This window comes from Protopterus annectens, chromosome 1.part0 (assembly GCF_019279795.1).
Source record: "Protopterus annectens isolate FY-2018-M chromosome 1.part0, PAN1.0, whole genome shotgun sequence".
Lineage (NCBI taxonomy): Eukaryota > Metazoa > Chordata > Ceratodontiformes > Protopteridae > Protopterus > Protopterus annectens.
Window position 1 is genome coordinate 1,367,568,569 of NC_056725.1, and position 20,841 is coordinate 1,367,589,409.

A 20,841-nucleotide genomic window follows, 5' to 3' on the forward strand; every position below is an offset into this window, starting at 1 on the left:
GGACCCTTCGGAAGCTCCACATTTTGACTATTTACACCTTGCCCTTTTTGACTACTTCATTCCCCCCCCAGGCAGTAACATAGCACTTGGCCACTAGCAAGATGCAGGGTTGAGACCTTAGTTGCTGCACAGCACTCTAAAGATTATAGCATCAAACAAGATAATTGTAGCAGAGCCACCACAGAGAGAGGTGTGTAATTGTAAAATAAGTATTAAAACCATTTTTATTAAATATAAAGCTGTGATCAACTTAGAGTGGGGTGGTGGTGCTGCGGTAGCGTTGTCACCTCACAGTTAGACGTTGCCCATTCAGTTCTCAGTTAGAGCGTCTTCTTTGTGGCGACATGCGTGAATGGGCGTTCCTTCGTTGAAGGTTGTGCGTTAGGCCCGGCAAGCCAGCACGTAAACATCTACTGCCAATCATTAGCGGACCGGAGTTCCGCTGTGGCGACCCCTAACCGGGAAAAGCCAAAAGACGCAAACAAATAAAGCTGTGATCAACACAGAGAATAAAACAATGATAAGCTCTTTCGACCTATGCCTTCCTCAGATCATATTACATTCCAACTAGAGATGTTTTTTTCAAAGTAGCTGGAACGAATCAGACTTCATCTAGTAATGACATAATCTGTTGGTCTTACTGTTAGGCCTCCTTCCTATGAGTATAGGTTTTAAAGGTAAAACACAATTAAGACCTGGTGGCTTAGCTGAAAAATCAGTGATCCAGCGACTTTCAGCTAATACAGTATGCTTATTTAAATCTCCCCTTTGTGAAGACAGTGTCATAACTTCCAAAACTGAAAACTTGAAGTTATGACTAGGATTTGTCATAATATGCTGAAATGAAGAATTGTCTTTGTTCTTTAACCTAATGTCACTAAGATGTTTAAAAATTTGAGTTTTTAAGGGGCAAATAGTTTTTCCAACATAAAAACGTGTGCAGTTTGTGCAAGTTGTTAAATAAACCACATATCTTTGTTCATCGGCATAGGTATATAGTTTATATTCTCTATCATTGACAGGATGACAAAATAAATTGCTGGTATTGGTATACGGACAGGTTTTACAATTTCCACATCTGTAAGTCCCATGTTTGCCATGATGTTCATTCCTCCTCGGATTTAAGTTCTCATCTGCTAATAAAATTTTCCAGTTGTTCTTTAAGATGGTACATATTCCTTGAATGTCTTGGCTATAAGTGAGTGAGCATCTAAATGCCATATGTTGCTCCCTATATCCTAGAGAGATCAAATCTTCCATATTCCAATGTTTTTTGAAATATGGTTTACTTCTCCCATCTCTCATGCCTGTAGTTTTAGATGCTACTTTAGTGACCAAGTCCTTTCTATAACCTCTAGAGGACAAATTATACTTCATTCTGTCAGTTTCTCTTTTGAAAGTAGATTCATCTGTACACAATCTAGAGGCTTGAATGAACTGACCTTTCATTACCTGGTTAAAAATATGCCCTGGGTGCATAGTACTTAGATAAAGAAGATGATTCTTCCAGCATGGTTTACGAAAGATCTCGGTGTGTTTATTAATCAAAGTAGTGCCCAAAAAGTCAATTTTATCATGTGCATAATGTGCATCAAATATCAAGAAAGGTGTAGTCTGATTGAAGTTCAATAATTGTTCTTCACTCCCATTCTAATGAAAAAATACATAGTCAACGAATCTCTTATAGAACATGGCATGTCTCAACCAGTTATTCCTTCCACTAAAGATATATTTCTCTTCCCAGTGGGCCATAACCAGGTTAGAATAACTATTAGCATAGGGGATGCCTATTGCCATCCCTCATTTCTGTGAGTAGTATCCATTCTTGGACACCAAGACATTATTTTCCAGAATCAGTTCCAATAGCACACACATCCAAAAAATATCATATCTCCCATAAACATTTTTTAATGTCATAAATTCTCAAATTGCTTCTACCACGTAATTATTCGGAATTATGGTGAACAGACTCACCACATCTACTGTGACCATATATGTCAGCACTTTACCATCCTTTAGATGTAAAACTTCTGATAGGTATTTCAAAAAGTCTTATCTGTCCTTAAGGAAAGTTTGTGCTTCCTTTAGAGCTTTCTTCAATTCATGTTCAAAATAGATAGAAATAGGTTCGGTGATCCATCCATTCCCTGAAGCAATCGGTCATCCTGTCAATGATAGAGAATATAAAGTATATACTTATGCCAGTTGTAATACAAGATATGTGGTTTATTTAGCAACTTGCACAAATTGTACAAGTTTTTATGTCGAAAAACTATTTGTCCCTTAAAAACTCGAATTTTTAAACATCTTGGTGACATTAGGTTAAAGAACAGACAATTCTTTAGTTCAGCATATTATGACAAATCCTAGTCATAACTTCAAGTTTTCAGTTTTGGAAGTTATGACACTGTCTTCACAAAGGAGAGGTTTAAATAATCATATTGAATTAGCTGAGAGTCGCTGGATAGCTGATTTTTCAGCTGATAAGCCACCAGGTCTTAATGGTGTTACCTTTAAAACCTATACGCATAGGAAGGAGGCGTAACAAGAAGACCAGTGAATGATGTCATTACCAGATGAAGTCTGTTTGGTTCTGGCTACTTTGAAAAAACACCGCTAGTTGGAATGTAATATGATGTGAGGAAGGCATAGGGTGAAAGCGCTCATCACTGTTGTATTCTCTGTGTTAATCACAGCTTTATATTTAATAAAACTGGTTTTAATACTTATTGTACAATTGTACACGTCTCTCTGTGGTGGCTGTGCTATGTTTATCTTGTTTGATATTATAATGTTTTGACTGAGCAAGCCTTTGGCAAACCCTGGTGTGTTTGTGGTTTCAGCATTCCAAAGATTGGGACTTGGTATAGTGGTTAAGGTTTTGATTCACAGACACATGGTACAGAGTTTTGATGTCCTTCAAGGATGCATCTGCAGTCATAACATATGGGTTGTCCTGCCTCAGGCAGCCCTTCGGTCGGCCGGATTCCAAAGTCTGGGTCTAGCCTCGGCTGATGTCGCACTTTCCCCGACGTCAGAGCATCTGGGGTATAAAAGCATCAGCCGACGCCATTTTCCTCAGTCTTTCTTGCCGCGCGGTGCCTGAAGCAGAAGCTGTTCGCAAGTGCCGGTCGGTCAGATCCAGAGATTTCAGCTACCGAAGACTTCGAAAAAAGCTAAGTACCCCGTTGGGGACTCTTTCTTGCCTCAGCCGATGTCAGACAAAGTAAATAATTGTTTAACTTGTGGGAAACAAATACCTCATAAGGATTTCCATTCTTACTGCCTTCCTTGCTTAGGCCCAGACCACGACGTATCAGCCTGATGTTCTTCATTCCACATTGCTGCAGTCCTAACTACAGGGTAGTCCGCTGTCCAGTCGGCCCGAATACCAAAGTATATGGCTGACGTCGGTCAGGGCGCATTAGACTGACGTCAGTACGTCAGGGTACTAATGCGCATGACCGACGTCATATCCCCAGTCTTTTTTGCCGCATGGTCCGATGCAGAAGCAATTTTGCGAGTGCAGGTTGGCATTCTGAAAGTTTCTGAAGTCAGAGTTTCAGACCGAATCAAAGTTGAATATTTTGTTTTTTTCTTGCTTCAGTATTTAACCGGATGTCAGAAAAAGTGAATAACTGTATTTCACGACGTATCAGCCTGTTTAGCCTGTGCCTCCTTCAACCGACGAACTCTTAGATGTCAGTCGGAGTTTGCAGAGGACTTTTTTGGAGCCGCTTTTGCTTATAAAATGCCATCGGAGACTCCGACTTCGCATATGGTCAAAAAACGCAAGGAAAAGGACCGACACTCACGGCCCGCGGTTTCGTCTGAAACCATGGCTAGGCCTACCACGAGTGTCTCTGTTTCGGCCGAAACAGAGTCCACGGCATTTCCTTCTTCCGAAACCATACTTCCGACAACCGAGGCCCGAGAGGCCCCGGCTGAGTCGGCTTCAGAACTCCCTACCGAAGCTAGTGTTCAGGAATTGTCCGACACCATACCTTTGGACATTTCTACCCCTGCACGTGGGGCAGCTAGGCCCCCAGCTTCTATGTCTATTAAGGCCTTCTCCAGGGCTAAAGCTGCCAAACTTTCAAAAGCTTTGCCTGCCAAATCTACATCCCAGAGGCCTTCCTCTAGTTCACAGATCCTCAGCCTTGCTGAGGACCTTATCTCCTTAATTAGGGGTTCACAACCTCACCCAGACAGGGCCTCTCAACCTCTTCCAGACAAGAGGCCCAGGACTGAACCCTCTGAACCTCACTCCTCAGATTACTCCACAGATGGATCTGACTTGTCAGACCACCAGGAAGGGGCTTACTCGCCTTATGAGGATTCAGATGCAGAGGAATCTATCCCTTTGGCCTCCCCTCCTGAAGAATTTTCCTTTGCGGAGACTTTACACTCCATGAGAGAGCACTTTCAATGGCAAGGTCAGGATTTCTCTGATTCTAGAAAAAGATTAAGGACCTTTTTGCATTTGCCTCAGCATAGGCCCTTAGCTATACCTCCTGTTCTAAATGTAATTGATGATGTGTACAATGATGTCAGTACAGCCCCTGATTCTCTTCCTCCGGCCCCTGCCAAACCTGACAGATATTACAGGGTCCCGGATTCTCATTTCCATCTGTATAAAGCCCATGCTGCAGACCCAGAAACTATTTCTCTGGGCCCTAAAGGGGTTGCAGCCGCTACTGCCAAAAATCCCCTACCCTCTGAAAGAGAGTGTAGAGCTTTAGAGAGATGGGGAAAAAAGGTGTATACATCTGCAACTCTTTCTGCCAGGGCATTAAACTGTCAATTCCATATGATACAGTACCAAGAATTTTTGTTAGATCAAATGAATAAGAAACTTTCTTCTCCTGAACCCTTAGACCGTAAATCCCTTCAGGATTTGGTACATAACTCACAACAGGTTAGTAATCATTTTTTAAAATGTGGCTATGATGCACTGGAGGCTTCATTTAGATCAGCTATGACTGGGGCAGTTATTTGTAGGCATGCCTGGCTGAAGGAGCAATCTTTGCCAGACCATGTCAAAGCTAAACTCCTCGATGCTCCAATGGAGAAACAAAATTTATTTGGCTCCCCTGCACAGGAGATTCTAAAAAAGGTTGAAGAAAAAGCAAAATCTGTGCAAACAGTTAAAGATTTCCTGCAAGTTCAACCACCGAGGTTCAGCAGAAACTGGCCTACAAAGAATTGGTCCTTTCCAGACTCTACCAGAGCACAGAGAGGCAGGAACAGGCACCCTAGAGGCAGAGGTCAATCGAAGGGCTCCTACAGAGGCCGTCAGTGGCAGCCTGCCAACCAGAGGAGTAGTGCAACAGCTACAACTACAACCACTACAACAGGACAGACCCAATGACTTGACTCTGATTCCGCCTACCAGGGATCAACTGGAAGCACCGTTGGGCGGAAAGCTGGCTTTATTCTCAAAAAACTGGCATTGCTTTACAAAGGATACATGGACATTGCAAATAATAGACAAAGGATACAGGTTTCACTTCCACACTTTGCCAAAAAGAAGCGGAATGCCAAACCTTCCACCAAAATAGAAGGCAGAGGCTTTAAGACAAATCAGCAATTTACTTCAGATGAAAGCTATAGAAAAGGTACCATGTTTAGAACAAGGCCAAGGATTTTACTCCAGACTATTCCTTGTACCAAGAAAAGAAAACCAATGGAGGCCTATTCTCGACCTGTCCGCACTGAACACTTATCTCATTGTGCCAAAATTCAAAATGCTGACCCTACAGCAACTTCTTCCCATGTTGGGCAAGGAGTCTTGGCTGGTGACTCTAGGTCTCAAGGAGGCATACCTGCACGTCCCTATCCGACCAGATTGCAGAAGACACCTCAGATTTCTTGCAGGATCAGAGCATTATCAATTCTCAGCATTGCCCTTTGGCTTATCTACTGCGCCCAGAGTATTCACGAAATGCCTGGCATCAGTAATTACACATGGCAGACTTCAGGGAATTCAAATTTATCCATACCTGGACGACTGCCTAATACAAGCGGACAACAAGAAAAAATTGTTAAAGGACTTGGCCTATGCCACACACCTGCTACAGACCTTGGGATACACAGTCAACCTCCAAAAGTCAAGACTAGTACCATCCCAAAGGATAACCTTTTTGGGTGCAGATCTGGACACAATCACCCAGATGGCTTTTCTCACAGAAGAAAAACAAAAACAACTTCCAGATTACTTCATGATTCTGACAAGACAAACTCAGCTTACTGCAAGGAAAGTCCTGCAGGCCCTGGGTTACATGGCATCCTGCATAATTTTAATCCCACATGCCAGGCTGCATATGAGGAAATTACAATGGTACCCAAGGAGTGTATGGTCTCAACACAGTCAGTCTAGAAACCATGATACCAATCATTCCATGCCTTCAAAAGGAATTCCTGTGGTGGGCTCAGGCCTGCCAGTCCAACAGAGGATTGCCTTTCAACAAACCAAAAACAAGGCAGACCATCACCACGGACGCCTCAGACCGAGGATGGGGAGCACACATGGAGGACAAATGTATCCAAGGCCTATGGCCTCAAGGGCAGCTAAGAATGCACATAAACCAAAAGGAAATGGTGGCAGTGAGGCATGCAATCGAGGCATTCAGACCCTTCCTCCAACAAGGACATCTGTTAATAAGGACAGACAACACCACGGTCATGTGGTACATAAACAAACAGGGAGGCACACATTCCTACCCCCTATGCCGGATGGCTATGAATCTGTGGAATCTATGCCTGAATCTCAATATCCAGCTGCAGGCCCAATTCGTACCAGGAAAAGAAAATGCACTAGCAGACAGCTTAAGCAGAACTACCATGGATGCACACGAATGGATGCTGCATCCAGACATCTTCAAACTCATAACAAAGACATGGGGAATGCCGGAGATAGATCTGTTCGCCTCCCCACTCAACCACCAACTGAAGACATTCTGCTCAAGGACATACCACCCACAAGTATGGAGGGTGGACTCTCTCTCTTTCAGCTGGAATGCCCTAACAGTATATGCCTTCCCACCTCTCCCATTGATATACAAGGTTCTACTGAAGATCAGGGAGGAACAGCCAAAAGTGATACTAATAGCTCGGACTGGCCAAGACAACACTGGTACCCACTATTGAGAAGCATGTCTCAGGCAAATCCATGGCCTCTTCCCCTATGGCCTCTTCTTCTAACGCAGAACAATTTCAAGACCCTGCATCCCAACTTGAAAACATTGCAGCTAACTGCCTGGAAAATTCCTTAAATTCCAACCAAACTGTTTTATCTCAGAGGGTGAAGGACATTATCCTGGAGGCTCGCAGGCCTTCCACAAGGAAGACATACTCAGCTAAATGGAAGAGATTTCTCATTTGGAGCACATCAAAGGGCACAGATGTCACAGTGGCAAACCTAGCACACATCCTAGAATACTTAGCAGAATTGTTCCACAATGGCCTGTCTTATTCTTCCATTAAGATTCATGCTTCAGCAATTTCAGCAGAATACAATATGGATCCACCCATCTTCTCACACCCTCTTCTCAGGCAATTTCTGAGAGGGATCAAAAATGTTAAACCTCCAAGAAGACCCCCTCTACCTGCATGGGATCTCAATTTTGTGCTGGAAAAACTGACACTACCTCCTTTTGAATCAGCAGCATCAGCAGATCTACAGTTTCTATCTTGGAAAACTGCATTCCTTCTGGCAATCACTTCAGCAAGAAGAGTATCTGAGTTACAAGCATTAATGGCAGTGCAGCCTTTTCTTATTTTTCACCAGGATAGAGCGTCACTAAGAACCAATCCTACTTTCATGCCAAAGGTGGTATCTAGGGTATCCTTGAACCAAGCTATTCACTTGCTTACGTTTTTCCCTAACCCACAGAATAAAGGGGGAAAACTTTTGCACACCCTGGATATACACAGACAACTACGCTACTATTTGGACAGAACAAAAACTAGCAGAAAAACTGACCAACTTTTTGTAGCATATGCAATTGGGGTGCAAGGAAGAGCAATTTCCAAACAGACAATTTCAAAATGGATAGGAAATTGCATTTGCTTTTGTTACTCCTTTCATGGAAAGACAGTTCCTGAAAATATCAGGCCTCACTCCACAAGGGCCACAGCCACCACTACAGCTTTCCTATGAGGGGTGGCTACCAAGGACATTTTAGAAGCTGCTACTTGGAGCTCCGTGCATACATTTACCAAGCATTACAATCTGCCTTTATACTCTAGATCCCGAGCAGGGTTTGCAACTGCAGTGCTGCAGGGGATCTTAACTACACCATCCTTCTCTTAGTACCTCCTCCCCCAGATTGGCTATGGTATTCTACCCATATGTTATGACTGCAGATGCATCCTTGAAGGACATAGTACAGTTTTGTACCTACCATAAATGTAGATGTCCGATAGGTATGCATCTGCAGTCAGGATTACCCACCCTTCTTCCCCTCTGTGGTATTCCTAGGGTGCTTACCCCTCTTTCAGCTAGCTGGGGGAATCTATTATGGTGTATTTGTTTGTTTATACATGTATATAATTTGCAAATGTTTGGAACTTTTCAGCATTTATCCAAATTTAGCCTTCCTAGAGGGCACCTGGCATCTGGGGCAAGAAAAACTGAGGAAAATGGCGTCGGCTGATGCTTTTATACCCCAGACGCTCTGACGTCGGGGAAAGTGCGACATCAGCCGAGGCCAGACCCAGACTTTGGAATCCGGCCGACCGAAGGGCTGCCTGAGGCAAGACAAACCCATATGTTATGACTGCAGATGCATACCTATCGGACATCTACATTTATGGTAGGTACAAAACTGTACTTTTCTCACCTTGGGAAATGTTATTGAGGAGGCTTAGATTGGCCTGTTAGGAAAGCTGAACTACTAATCAGATATGGACCCAGAATCTCAAGTTCACTCTCAAAAAAAAATTTGTTTCTAGAGTGGGACCTCTTTAGACTCTTACCTTCTTGGCTCCTAGCAAGGTGGCCCCCTCTGAATAACAGTGTTCAACACATTACAGACAGGCTGGGCATGTGACATAAATCCTTGCAGCTTGGGTGGCAGAAATTGGATACAAGCTGTTCATGAGAAGAGCATACTTTCTGGATAGGGAGAAAAGAAGTGATCCCATAAGGAAGCAGTTTGTACACTAAAGCCAAACTAGAGCACACTTTGTGTAATGGACTCAAGGAGACATAAAACATAAACTCATCTTTTACAAATTAAATCTTCCTACAGACAAGAATTTCTCCCCACTTTGGCTGGCTTTGCCTCTTTAGCCTCTGCCATCCCCCAATCCCCAAGCCGGGATTCACATGAGGAGACCTCTGTGGCACCTCCACAAGGTAGTGGGCCAACATCCATAACTGTCTTCAGTCAGAAAAGGCTTGTATCTGACTTAAAATTCATTTATGTGGGGTATACCTAGGACTTTCCTCTAATCTCAAGCCTTCCACTCTGCTGATAGCAATTTCAAATACTACTCCTCTAAGGACTACTTAAGCTACTGTGACTGACATAAAGGAAGCGAATAAACACTTGGACAGTATGAGCTTTGATCAGCTCAAACAGCTTTTGTAGTACCCCAGACAGAAATCAAACCCAATGGTGCTGTTCTTAGTCACAGAAGATGATGATCACAGAAGATGACACACTTACATATGGCACAAAATCTAAAAAGGAAAAAAAAACATCCCTACCCTCACCATCTAGCTATGGGGATAGATTTACAGTCCCTCCTAGCTGATCCTATGGGATGGCACCAGTTGGCTCAGTTCATCCAGGGGGCACTCTGCCAACAAGCAGACAAATCAGAAGTCTGTAGGTACCCTCAAGTGGCAGTTGCATTGGTAGATTCCTCTCATCGTAGCCGAGGGATGGGGACCCCACAGATGAAAATCTTTCACCACCAAAGAAAACAATGGAGTTACAGACACCTTATTCTGTGGACAATCCTTTTCAGTTAGGCTTTCATAACAATGCCCTTTTCCCCAAGAATACCCAGAAATCACAGAACAGCTGAATTTCCTTATTGCACCCGTTTGATCAATTCTACCCTGGTACTTTCTTCTCCTTAGCCTTCCTGTTAACCCTCTCCCTATAAGCTTGGAGCATACCCCCTTGTTCTAGCTATTGGAAGGTTACTGTCTCTCAGAGGATGGGGTGGGGGGGGGCAGCTGTCTCTGTAACTTCAGGTGCTAGTGCTCTGAATTTGGAGGCAGAACTCAGGGGATCCAAGTATGATCTTGATGACACCCACCTCCGTTCATTAGCTTGTGCAGTACATCTTAGGAAACTATATTGCCCAGAAAGGCCTGAGCAACATAGTAAGAAGGCTTTCATACTGGGTGTGCACATTTCTATCAGAACCCCAGCAGGACCAAGATCCCTATTTTGCAGTCCTACTTTTTAAAACTTCTTTCTCACTCATCCTGCCAGGTTCAGGTTTCAGCTATTTCAGCCTATTTCCTTCATGCACACCTACCTTCGCCCCCACTCTGATAGGGCCTTCCACTCCTGGCCCCCCAGGTGACCTCATACACCATCTTGCTACCTAAACCTGGTCCTAGAAAAGATTTAATCTTCTGACATGGAACCCTGCTTGTATATTGCCAATCTCTCCAGTTAGGGAATCTCTGAGACTCTAGGCTCTCAGGCCTAACCCCGTCGTCAAACCCAAGCTGGTAACTGATGGCCCCCTTTTTCTAGCCAAGCACCTACCTGTCTTCTGTCCAGACCCTCAGTATGGCGGGAAGGGTACCCTGTCTTTTTCAAAACTTCCCATAGGCAGCTGCTCTGCTACATGGCCACTGTAAAACTCTTGAGAATTTTCTGGCCAATGTAATATTACCAGTGCTACCCTCAATGGAGGTGATCCTGTATCTTGCAGGCCATACTCAGAGGGCTCTCGCTCACTCTTGGTACCCTCTTTCTAAATAATTAGGGAAGGATCTCTCCTGTGTCTGTAAGGGCCCATTCCATTAGGCTGCTTGGTCCCACTACTACCTCTGTGAAGGGTGTACCATACCTACCAAGAGGGAGAGGAGCCTGCCATCTGGTCTTTTGTACCCTTTTACCCCAGACATTACCTATGTCAGCTGTCTTCTACTCCAGTTCAGTTTTTTCCTCTTTTTCCCTTCAAAACCTTCCTTTCTCACACCACTTCATCATCTCCCCTCTTTTAAGCTTTGGGAATCTTCCCACAAGTCAGGACTGCAACAGTGAAACATGAAGAACATAGTACAGTTGTGTACACTTACCATAAATGTAGATGTTAGAGTATATTCACTGTAGCAGTCACCCCTCCCCCCATAGCCTACAGTGGGGCTATTACTTTTTCTCATGTACCAGGAATCCCAACTTTACAGTCCTACATGCCTGGGGATCCTTGCCCTATCCATCTGGCCTTGACCTGCTGTTCCTGTTGTGCGGGCTCCAAACTACAAGGGACAAGAAAACAATTGAGGTAATGATATATGCAGACTCCACTTATACCCTAGGGTACATGGATCAGTCAAGTGTCTCCACCAGTTGTAGGAGGAAGGAAGACTTTTACTCTGGTAGTCGGGCCGGCTAAGAGCTTCTGCAGCAGGAAATCTCACATATCAGGACTTCAACAGTGAATACACTCTAACATCTACATTTATGGTAAGTGTACACGACTGTACTTTATAAACAAATTGAACGATTCCATACTGTATTCACTTAAGTTGTTTCTTCAGCAGCTGTTCAGCATAATGATGTATAAAGGCTCAGAGTTATTTTACTGATTCTTTGAAGTCCGTGATTATTCCTCTGTTTGCAGGGCTTGCCCCATGGAAACATTTTATCTTAATGTTTATATATTTACACATATTCCTGATCGCTTCAAGTACATACATGTGTAACATATGTGCTCATGTCGGTCGAACCCATGCTGAAATTCCCGTTTTTCTGTTCAAAACCACAGTTCAGAGTTAGATTTGCTGGCACATGAGTTAGATTAGTGTATGCTTATACATGTGTACCTACACATGCATGCACACATGTTCGTGTATACCTACACATGCATACACACATTAATTCCGCATACTGTTGTCCAGTGAGAGTTAGACTAGTTTAGATCAAGGAGATTTCAGAGAAACAAGTAAATAAAACAAATTATTTAGCTGAAAAATAGCTGTACCAATGTGTAAACATTTCTGTAAAAGAAAAGCATGCTTGAAAAACTGTCATGTTTAAACAGAAAGGCCAAGACTACAGTGACTTCAAAAGCTGCACTAATTGATTCTGCAGGCTTGCACTAGTTTATATTATCATTTGCCAAGACCCTTAAATAGTGCCAAACCTGAAGCATATCTGGGTGCAATGTTGAGATAGATTTATTAAGGTGATGCTAGAAAGATGGAGAGGAGCTGAGTGAATAATATTACATAAAAAATACTGCTATAAATAGAAGTCTATTGACAAGGTTGTTATTTTAGCATGCCACTTGACAAGGTTGTTACTTTAATTTTGAATACCACTTTACTTTTGAATAACACATTCTTCTAACAACTTTTGTTTGTATTAGTTGTAGCTTTGTAATGTGTTATCTATCGAACCTTTAAAACAGGTGGACTTAGGGTTACCACCTGTTCCACTTTGCAAGAGACAGTCTCTCTCTGGGCAGTTGTGTCCTGCAAGAAATTTGTAAAAATGGCAAATGTCCTGAGATTTTTAGGGAAAAATTCTTTCCTATATTTTATATAATAGTTGCATAAATGTTATTCTGTATCTAAAACACCTAAATGTTAAAAGAAACGGAATAATCAACTAAAATGCTACAAGAATAAGCTTTTATTTAGGCAAAAAAGTGAAGTTCTGTCCTTTGTACTAGCCGTGGGTATGTTTTGGCCTGCAAAATCTGATGTCTGCACCACAATTGTCGTACTTTGGCCATTTGAAAAGGTAGCAATCCTAGATGGACTCCTTAATGTAAGTCAGAGGAGCAAATAATTAACTCATCGTCTCATATTTTACGTGAATCTGTAACAGAAGACAAGGTTCACTGATAACAGATATCTGTTGACAAAAGAACACATGGAGGGGAGGTGCTCATGTAAACTCATTTATGAAACCGATCAAGTTGTGAGCAATTGAAGAAATCAGAGGAAGAGGCAACATTGAAGAGCAGCAGAAAAATGCAGTCTTTATGAACAGGTACTTTCTTCAGACTTTGTTGAGTAAAAGCTGGGAAGACTAAGCCAGCAGCATAACAAGGATGTGAATGGTGAGCAGAGGAGCAACATGAAAACGTGTAGATTTGAAACCAGAAAGTGATGGCATGAGGTTATCTTAGAAAATACAGGGAAGGAGGAGGCAAGAAAATTAACAGGTCAGTCCTTCTCGCGCTAGGTTGGAGGATTTGGGTAGAAATCTGTCAAGTGAAAACTAATTGAAGTATTTGGAATCTAGCAGGTCATACGAGTAGATATGCAGTTTAAAAAAAAAAAACTAACTAAAAATGCTGGCTAGGTGCCTCTTTTTGCTTACCCAATCAGAGTGTTTTTTATATGTATATAAATGGTTGTCTTACATTTTAATGGTGTCTGATGAAGTTACTTGTTTAACAAAACCGCTCATGTTTTGTTTTTCTTGTGGATTTTTATCATTAAATACACCTTTGGTTTATAAATATGTCACAAAACATCCAACAGACCAAACAATGTTGTAGGAAATCACCTTTGGTTTATCACCACCTGAGTGGTTTGTGCCTGTGAAACTCTGCTTGCCAGCATTTTTATTTATTTAGATGTGCAGTTTTTGTGGGAGCAGGGAATTAAAGGCACACATGTGAAATGATGTTAGTTTTTTAGGTTACCTGGAATTACTTTAGAGCTTGTCAAGATTATTTAAAAAGTTCCGTCAGGGAGGACTGCTGGAGCAGTTACTTGGTATTTGTGTGTGACCCAGAACGATAAACTCTTAAAGTAATGTTTAATAGATGCAGTGAAAGGAAGTATTTAGGCAAAGTGACAGAGATCATTACTATGGTCAGGCCTGTTGAATGTTTTCAGGCACACAAACCTCATGAGTTATCTCATTTAATAAAGCTTGTGTTTGGTTGAAGATATAGAAGACTGAAAACTCCAAGTTTATTTCAACTTTTATATATATATATATATATATATATATATATATATATATATATATATATATATATATATATATATATATATATATACACACACACACACACACATATATATATATCTATATATATATATATATATATATATATATATATATATATATATATATATATATATATATATATACATACACTGAGCAGGTTATTCAGTGGAGATTTGTAATATCAGGGCCAGGGAGTATTAACAGTTGTCAGGGTCTAGCAGTATTCACAGTAGCGGTCGTGTGGTTTAACTCTGGAATCTTTCCATTTGCATGTTTTTTTCACGTTTTGCCAAGTGTATTGTGGAACAGTGAATTCATGCTGCATATAAACTGCACTGTAACAGTGATGCGTCTGTTAGTTGAAAGCATTACAGAATGCAGGTTGGTCACCAAATGATGAAACCTTGTAGTGTTTTGTGAATAATTGATCAAACTGAAATTTGAACATGAAGTTTAAGAAGGTTGAAGTTTTGTGTAAACAAAATTATACCAAGAAGTGACTGCTGATATAATTGTATGTGGATGTGTTAATCTATTCATATATAATCACATTTGCACACTGAAAAGGTTCATTATGGCAACATTAGCTGTTAAAGTGCATTTGTGTGAAGTATAATAAAGGGATCTTGGTAACTAATTTGAGAATGAGCTACATTTGACAGATCTTAATTTTATTCCCATATCTACCTTTACATACAGGTAGCTTTGATAAAATCTCTAAACTGTCCTGTGCTTGTTGATAACCTAAACACACAGGCCCAGTCATACCTGTCAACCTCTGAGGATTACAATTCATAGCACTGGCCTTTAAAATCATAGCAGAGAGTTAGAAAGGGAATCACTTTCTGACTTTTCACAACAAAGGTCTTTATATACTAGACACTCTACAGTTAATGATAGGAAGTATTTGTACAGTAAACTCTCACTTAACCAGCACCCATGGGGATTGGTAGATCCTGGACAACTGTAGTTTCTGGTTGCTTGAGAGTTGCTATTAAAAATAGGCCTGACTAGTACTGTACCCAATACTGTTTGTTTGGTTTCACTTGTTCTCAGGTTGGGGAGAGAGGGAATTTATTCCTGTCTTCCTTTTTAAAACTCTAAAAATGTAAGGTATGTTTTTGCAGGGGAAAAAAAGTGCAACACATGAAAATTGTACTGTATTTCTTCAAATTTTTTTTTTTTGCCATTAGCTTGAGAGTGCTGGTTGCTTGAATTTCGGTTAACTGAGAGTTTACTGTATAAGCTTAGTTTGTTTGTATTTAAATATATGTACCCATAAGTACATCCAAACCAAAGAGGAAAAAGGCCCCACAGATATACCATTCAGTGAAAACTCCAAGTAAGCTCCAGTTAAGCTAGTCTCTTCACCATGTAATACTGTAAATCTCCAGTGGTGGAGACCCATGGGATATATGCAAGTGGCCCCTTAAGGACATACTATTGTTTCAGATACATGACTTCTGACTGCACAAGACTTTTTTTTTTTTTTTTTTTTTTTTTTTACATTTTAAGTCCTTACTTATATATTCAGACCAGCAAAGCCAACCCCGACTAGCTGTAGACATGCATGTTTCGGCCTTTTTCTGAGCTCATCAGGTTCATAGGCTGGTACTAGGCTGTCAGCCCTAGGGCCTATACAAGCCTAGCCATAACAATTCCCTGGCTATTTCTTCCCACACTATTTACTTCCCTGGACCCCTGTCTAGCACATACAGTGCAGTGTAAAAGGATTGTTTTCCAGTAGTTTGGAAGCACAGACCTCAAGACCAAGCCTGATGACCCTTGTAGTTCTGGTATGTAGTCAGAGCAGGGCAGTACGAAACATACATCTCACAACTTGTCTGTTGTGCAGTCTGGTAGTGGCTATGTACTGATTCTTACTGTACACACAAAATAGAATTCAGGACTCTGGTGGTGCAGTCAGTCTATGCAGATATGGTCCTTGGTCTGTTTTTAGGTGTTTTTTTTTTCTTCTTCATTCTAACAGCACAGACTTGTAGGTACCACCAACGAATGTCCGTTCTCACTTCTCACTCCAGGAACCAATGGCACCTTTTATTAGCTGGAAGGCCAAACTTGCACGTTTCTGTAGTGTGCCAAGGAGAACATTTAATAAACAGTTGTACTGCAGAGGTCCTTTTTACCTTATTCACATTTTTAAATGTTTTGTTAAGCTTTGGAGCATTTCTACTGCTGCTCCTTATGGTAGTTTGACTCCAGTTTGGTATTTTTTTGCCAGTAAACACAGATATTTCATTTCAGTCTACCAGCTTGCACTCTCCTCCCAACTGTTTTACAAAAGAAAACAACTAAAATTGACTACTAATTGTATTTCCTGCACTGCTATTCCCTTTTCCAGCTCACCATACTAGCACAGCCCATGTCAGAGTTTGCCACTGCTCCTACTTTGTGATGTGTTCCAAGAAGTCCATTTTTCATTGTAGAACTGGTAAAAGAGGAGAAATAGGAGCCATCTTAGGTTAAAGCAAAACAGAGTAGTAGACAGTTTTTGAGACTGACATCTGAGTTGCCTTCCCAATACACTGAGGTGCGAAGAGGTATGTGCCTGGATTTTTATTATTTGATTGCATCTCATTTTATTGAAACTCAAAACAGTTGAACCCATTTGACTGAAAACTAGTTTGAATAAAAAATGATAGCATTTTACACAAAAAATACAGTATAAAAACATTTTTTGCAGGGGGGGGGGCAAGAAGCCTGCAGCCCCCATACGTCCCTTAATTTTATATGCTAACTCCATGGTCACACATCTGTGAGAAAAGTGAAAAACATAAACACTGATAATTGTGTTGGCTGATAAGCACAGCAATCTACATATGTAAGAGTAGAACATGGCAGGAGGCACTGCTAAAACCACACACAACCATCTAGTCTTGCTTCCCTAGCGAATCATTTGATCAGAAATTACACCATCACATATTGCTTGTACACTTTCTACACTTTTCTGTCGACTGTGATTCAGTTAAATAGGTTCACCACTTGCGTTTCAGTCAAATGAGAGTTGATTAAATGACAGGAATCCATGTGTGTTACTGTCAAGATGATTACAGCTTGTGTTACGACTGCATAATTTGGCTGCAAGTCAGAAGAGCTTTGGATTAGGTCCTTATGAGAGAAAATCTCTGTGTTGTAATGCAGTCTCGATTGTGCACCCAACAGGTGGCTATCTTGCATTGTGTGTATTGACAGTGTAGTATGTATGCTCATATCCACTGGAAGTTGAGTGGTAAATACAAATGTTGCCTGCTATAGTGGCCTTTCAGGTTGTGCATTCATATAGTGCAAACACTGTGCTTCCTAATCAGAAAGTTTTAGTGTTGTAAAATTTCCTTTTAAGATTTGTCTGCTTTGAAAAATACTTTCATATCCTAGCATCAAGCAATAAATGCTTTAACTTCTGAGTTTGTACACTGGCAAAATTACGAAACAGACTTCTTTGAAGTGGTGCTATCTGTTGATTAAATGTGAAAGGGCGGTGATTCACTTATAGACACAGTCAGTATTTTCCTAAGTGGAATGGGGACAGTATAGTTTAAAATATAAAGGTGCGATGCTCACCAGCAAAACTTTCTTTAGTTTTCACCCAAACATTACTTTTGTCTTACAAATCACAGAGCATAAGATTATTTTGTTTTAGTTCAGTAAACATTCTCTGTTGCCCACTTTTTGATACCAGCAGGATTATGCTGTAGTTGCCAGAGCCTGCAGATTGAGTTTTTTCTTAATTCCAGTCTCCATTTTGTGACTTCTTTGTATTAGACTTGGTTGTATTTTGGATGCAGGACTACCTGAGTATAGTGCCTTCCAAGTAAAAAATGTACATAAACAGAGTAGCAAGAGTATGTCAGCAGAGGTTAACAAATGTGAGTAAATATTTTCTGTTAGGGTTGTAATGTATTTTAAGCAGATCTTTACTTACCTATGTAATTCTGAGAACTGAACATTGGGTTGCATTGCATTGGTTATAATTTGTTACAGAGGATGCCCTAATTTCTGAAGAAAAATGCTAAAGGTATGATGCTACTTTTATTTTGATTTCAGTGTGGCCATTGTGTATTGATAGCTTTAGTCACTAAGGCTGTTGGTTTGCAGAGCTTATGCATTCAGTTTTCTGCTTACTGAATGTTAAAGGGTGACTGCATAGTTAAAACAATTTTATGGCCTTGTGCTACTGACCAGTGTGATGGTCAGCTTCACCTTATTGCTGTTTTACTACAGTTTCAGGAAATAAGCTGCAGTTACAGCAGACATCTTGCAACCAAGAAGCTGTTTCATTTTTTACTTTGCTGCCTGTTTATCCAGCTGAAGTGAAGCAACGTGCATGCCGCCATCTCTGCTTCTGCAGGCATTGAGGTTGATCCTTTCCATCTCAGTGCTCTGCCTGGCGGTTTTCTAACTGTCCATTATAATTTCCAATAAGATAAAGTGGTGTTCTAGATGTTCTTTGTGTTTCACTGTTGTGGTCCTTACTTGTAGGATTTCCCGCTGTAGAAGCCCTTGGCCAGCCTGACTACCAGAGTAAATTTCTTCCTTCCTCTTATGACCAGTGGATGCCCTTGACTGACGTCAGTATGCCAGAGTATAAGTGGAGTCCACCGACGTCATGACCTCAGTTCTTTCTTGCCTGAGGCTTCCAGTATGTACATTGGTTGGTTGGCTAAGTACCCCATTGGGAAAATCTTTTTTTTCTTTTTCTAGCTAATGTCAGAGGAACTCAACTGTCTCTGTTGTGGTAAACAAATTCCACACCTGGATTTCAACACCCTCTGTGTTACTTGTTTGTGCCCTATACACAATGATGTTCTTTGTTTCATTGTTGCAGTCATCACATTTGGGTTATCCCTGCCAGGGTAGCCCTCGGCCAGCCTGAATACCAGATGCTTAGTATTTCTGCGTCGTTTGCTGTCGCTTCAGGACTGACATCAGGTCGGTAATATAAAGTAAGGCAGCCGACGCCATTACATCAGTCTTTCTTGCCATGGAGCCCGAAGCAGAAGCAGTTCGCACGAATGCCGGTTGGCCGCTACCAGAGTTTCATCTACCGATTTGAAGCTGAAGTCTTTTAAAGCGAAGTACCCCATTGGGGATCCTTTTTTCTTGCACTAACAGATGTCAGAAAAAGTTAACATTTGTCTTCCCTGTGGAAAGCAAATACCACACCGAGATTTTCATTCTTACTGTGTCTCTTGTTTAGGCCCAGACCACGACGTCCCCCGCTGTCGCTTCTGTGCTTTGTTCAACGCCAGAACTATCCGTAGTCAGGCCCTTATTGTAGCTAGATATTTTTGCTTACAGTCCTCGAACTCTGATATGGCTTCAGTAAGCCATCCGATAGCAGAGCTTCCGAAAAAACGTAAAGATAAAGACAAGAGACAGACCACACAGGTCCAAACCTACCGATGATGCTTCCGTTAAGCTAGTCGTCAGTTCCTCAAGTCCTCAGTGAGGCACTTTCGCAGGCCCTGATGCCTACTTCTGTGGATTCGCAGACCACTACCAAGACCCTTTCCGAGTCTGGTATGCCGCAAAACGCTTCTTCGACTAAGGATCCTGCTGTCATCTCTACCTTGGATGGGTCCGGAGCTGCTGAGCAGGCACCGGCTTACAAGGAAGTCCTTCGCACTATTGATTCTCGACACAAACCGATGTCTTATTTCAGGACTACCGTTCTTTCAAAAACTACGGAGTTTCTTAGGCCAAAGGTATGAACCACACCCAAGAAACCAATGGCCCAATCTCAGGCACCTGCTTCCTTGCCTCAGTCTCAAATGCTTAAAATGGTGGAAGTCCTAATCATGCTGATCAAGGGAAGCCAAGCTACCCCTTCCAAAAGAAAGAGATCTGTCACCAGTAGTTTTATCAGAACAGGAGTCTGAGGACTCTGACGCATCTGAATATGAAAACATGCAACCCCTCTTTGCTTATGAGGATTTTGATGCAGAGGATTCCATCCATTCCACCTCTCCCCCAGAGGATTTTTCCAGTGGGGAAACCCTTCATACCTTAAGGGAGCATTTCCAACGGGAGAGTCAAGCTACCCTCAGTCTAAAAAGAGACTCAGGGAATTCTTAGATCTTCCACAACACAGACCCTGGCCATCCCCCCCAATCCTGGATGTTGTGGAGGATGTTTTCCCGGAATCCAGCTTGACTCCTGACACCCTCCCTCCTGCACCTAGAAAACCAGATGGGTACTATAGGCTCCCTGAATCACACAAATTTCTTTTTAAAAATCGTACTGCTGACCCTGAGGACTCTTGATATCAGGGCACTAAATTGTCTGTTCCATATGCTAAAATTTCAGCAACATACCCTGGCACTCCTCAAACAAAAATGTCTTCCTTTCCTGCTTGTGCAGTTGGAAGAGTTGATGCATTCTGCAAGTCAAGTAACTAAACACACCTTGCACTGTGGTTTTGATGCCCTAGAAGCTTCTTGCAGGGCAGCAGTCACCGGATCTGTCATTAGAAGGCATGCATGGCTTAAGGAACTGCCCTTGCCAGATCATGTCAAATCTAAATTGTTGGATGCCCCCTTGCACAAAGACAACTTATTTGGCACTAAGGCAGAAGAGGTCTTAAAAAAGATGGTAGAAAAAGCAAAATCAAGGATTTCTTACATGTCCAGCCACCCAGGTTCAGCAGGCA

The 20,841-nt window shown here is 41.7% G+C and overlaps 1 protein-coding gene across 4 annotated transcripts in view; it reads left to right on the forward strand.

Annotated features, from left to right (window-relative positions):
• Nucleotides 1–20,841, forward strand: part of MGAT3 (beta-1,4-mannosyl-glycoprotein 4-beta-N-acetylglucosaminyltransferase) — a 773,371-nt gene that overhangs the window by 349,302 nt on the left and 403,228 nt on the right. Inside the window, exon 1 of one of the 4 annotated variants that reach the window (XM_044066940.1) lies at nucleotides 13,115–13,196. The exons of 2 other annotated variants lie outside the window; for them this stretch is intronic. The gene's annotated coding sequence lies outside the window, so the exon portion shown is untranslated. One more of the 4 variants, XM_044066948.1, reaches the window with a different exon arrangement.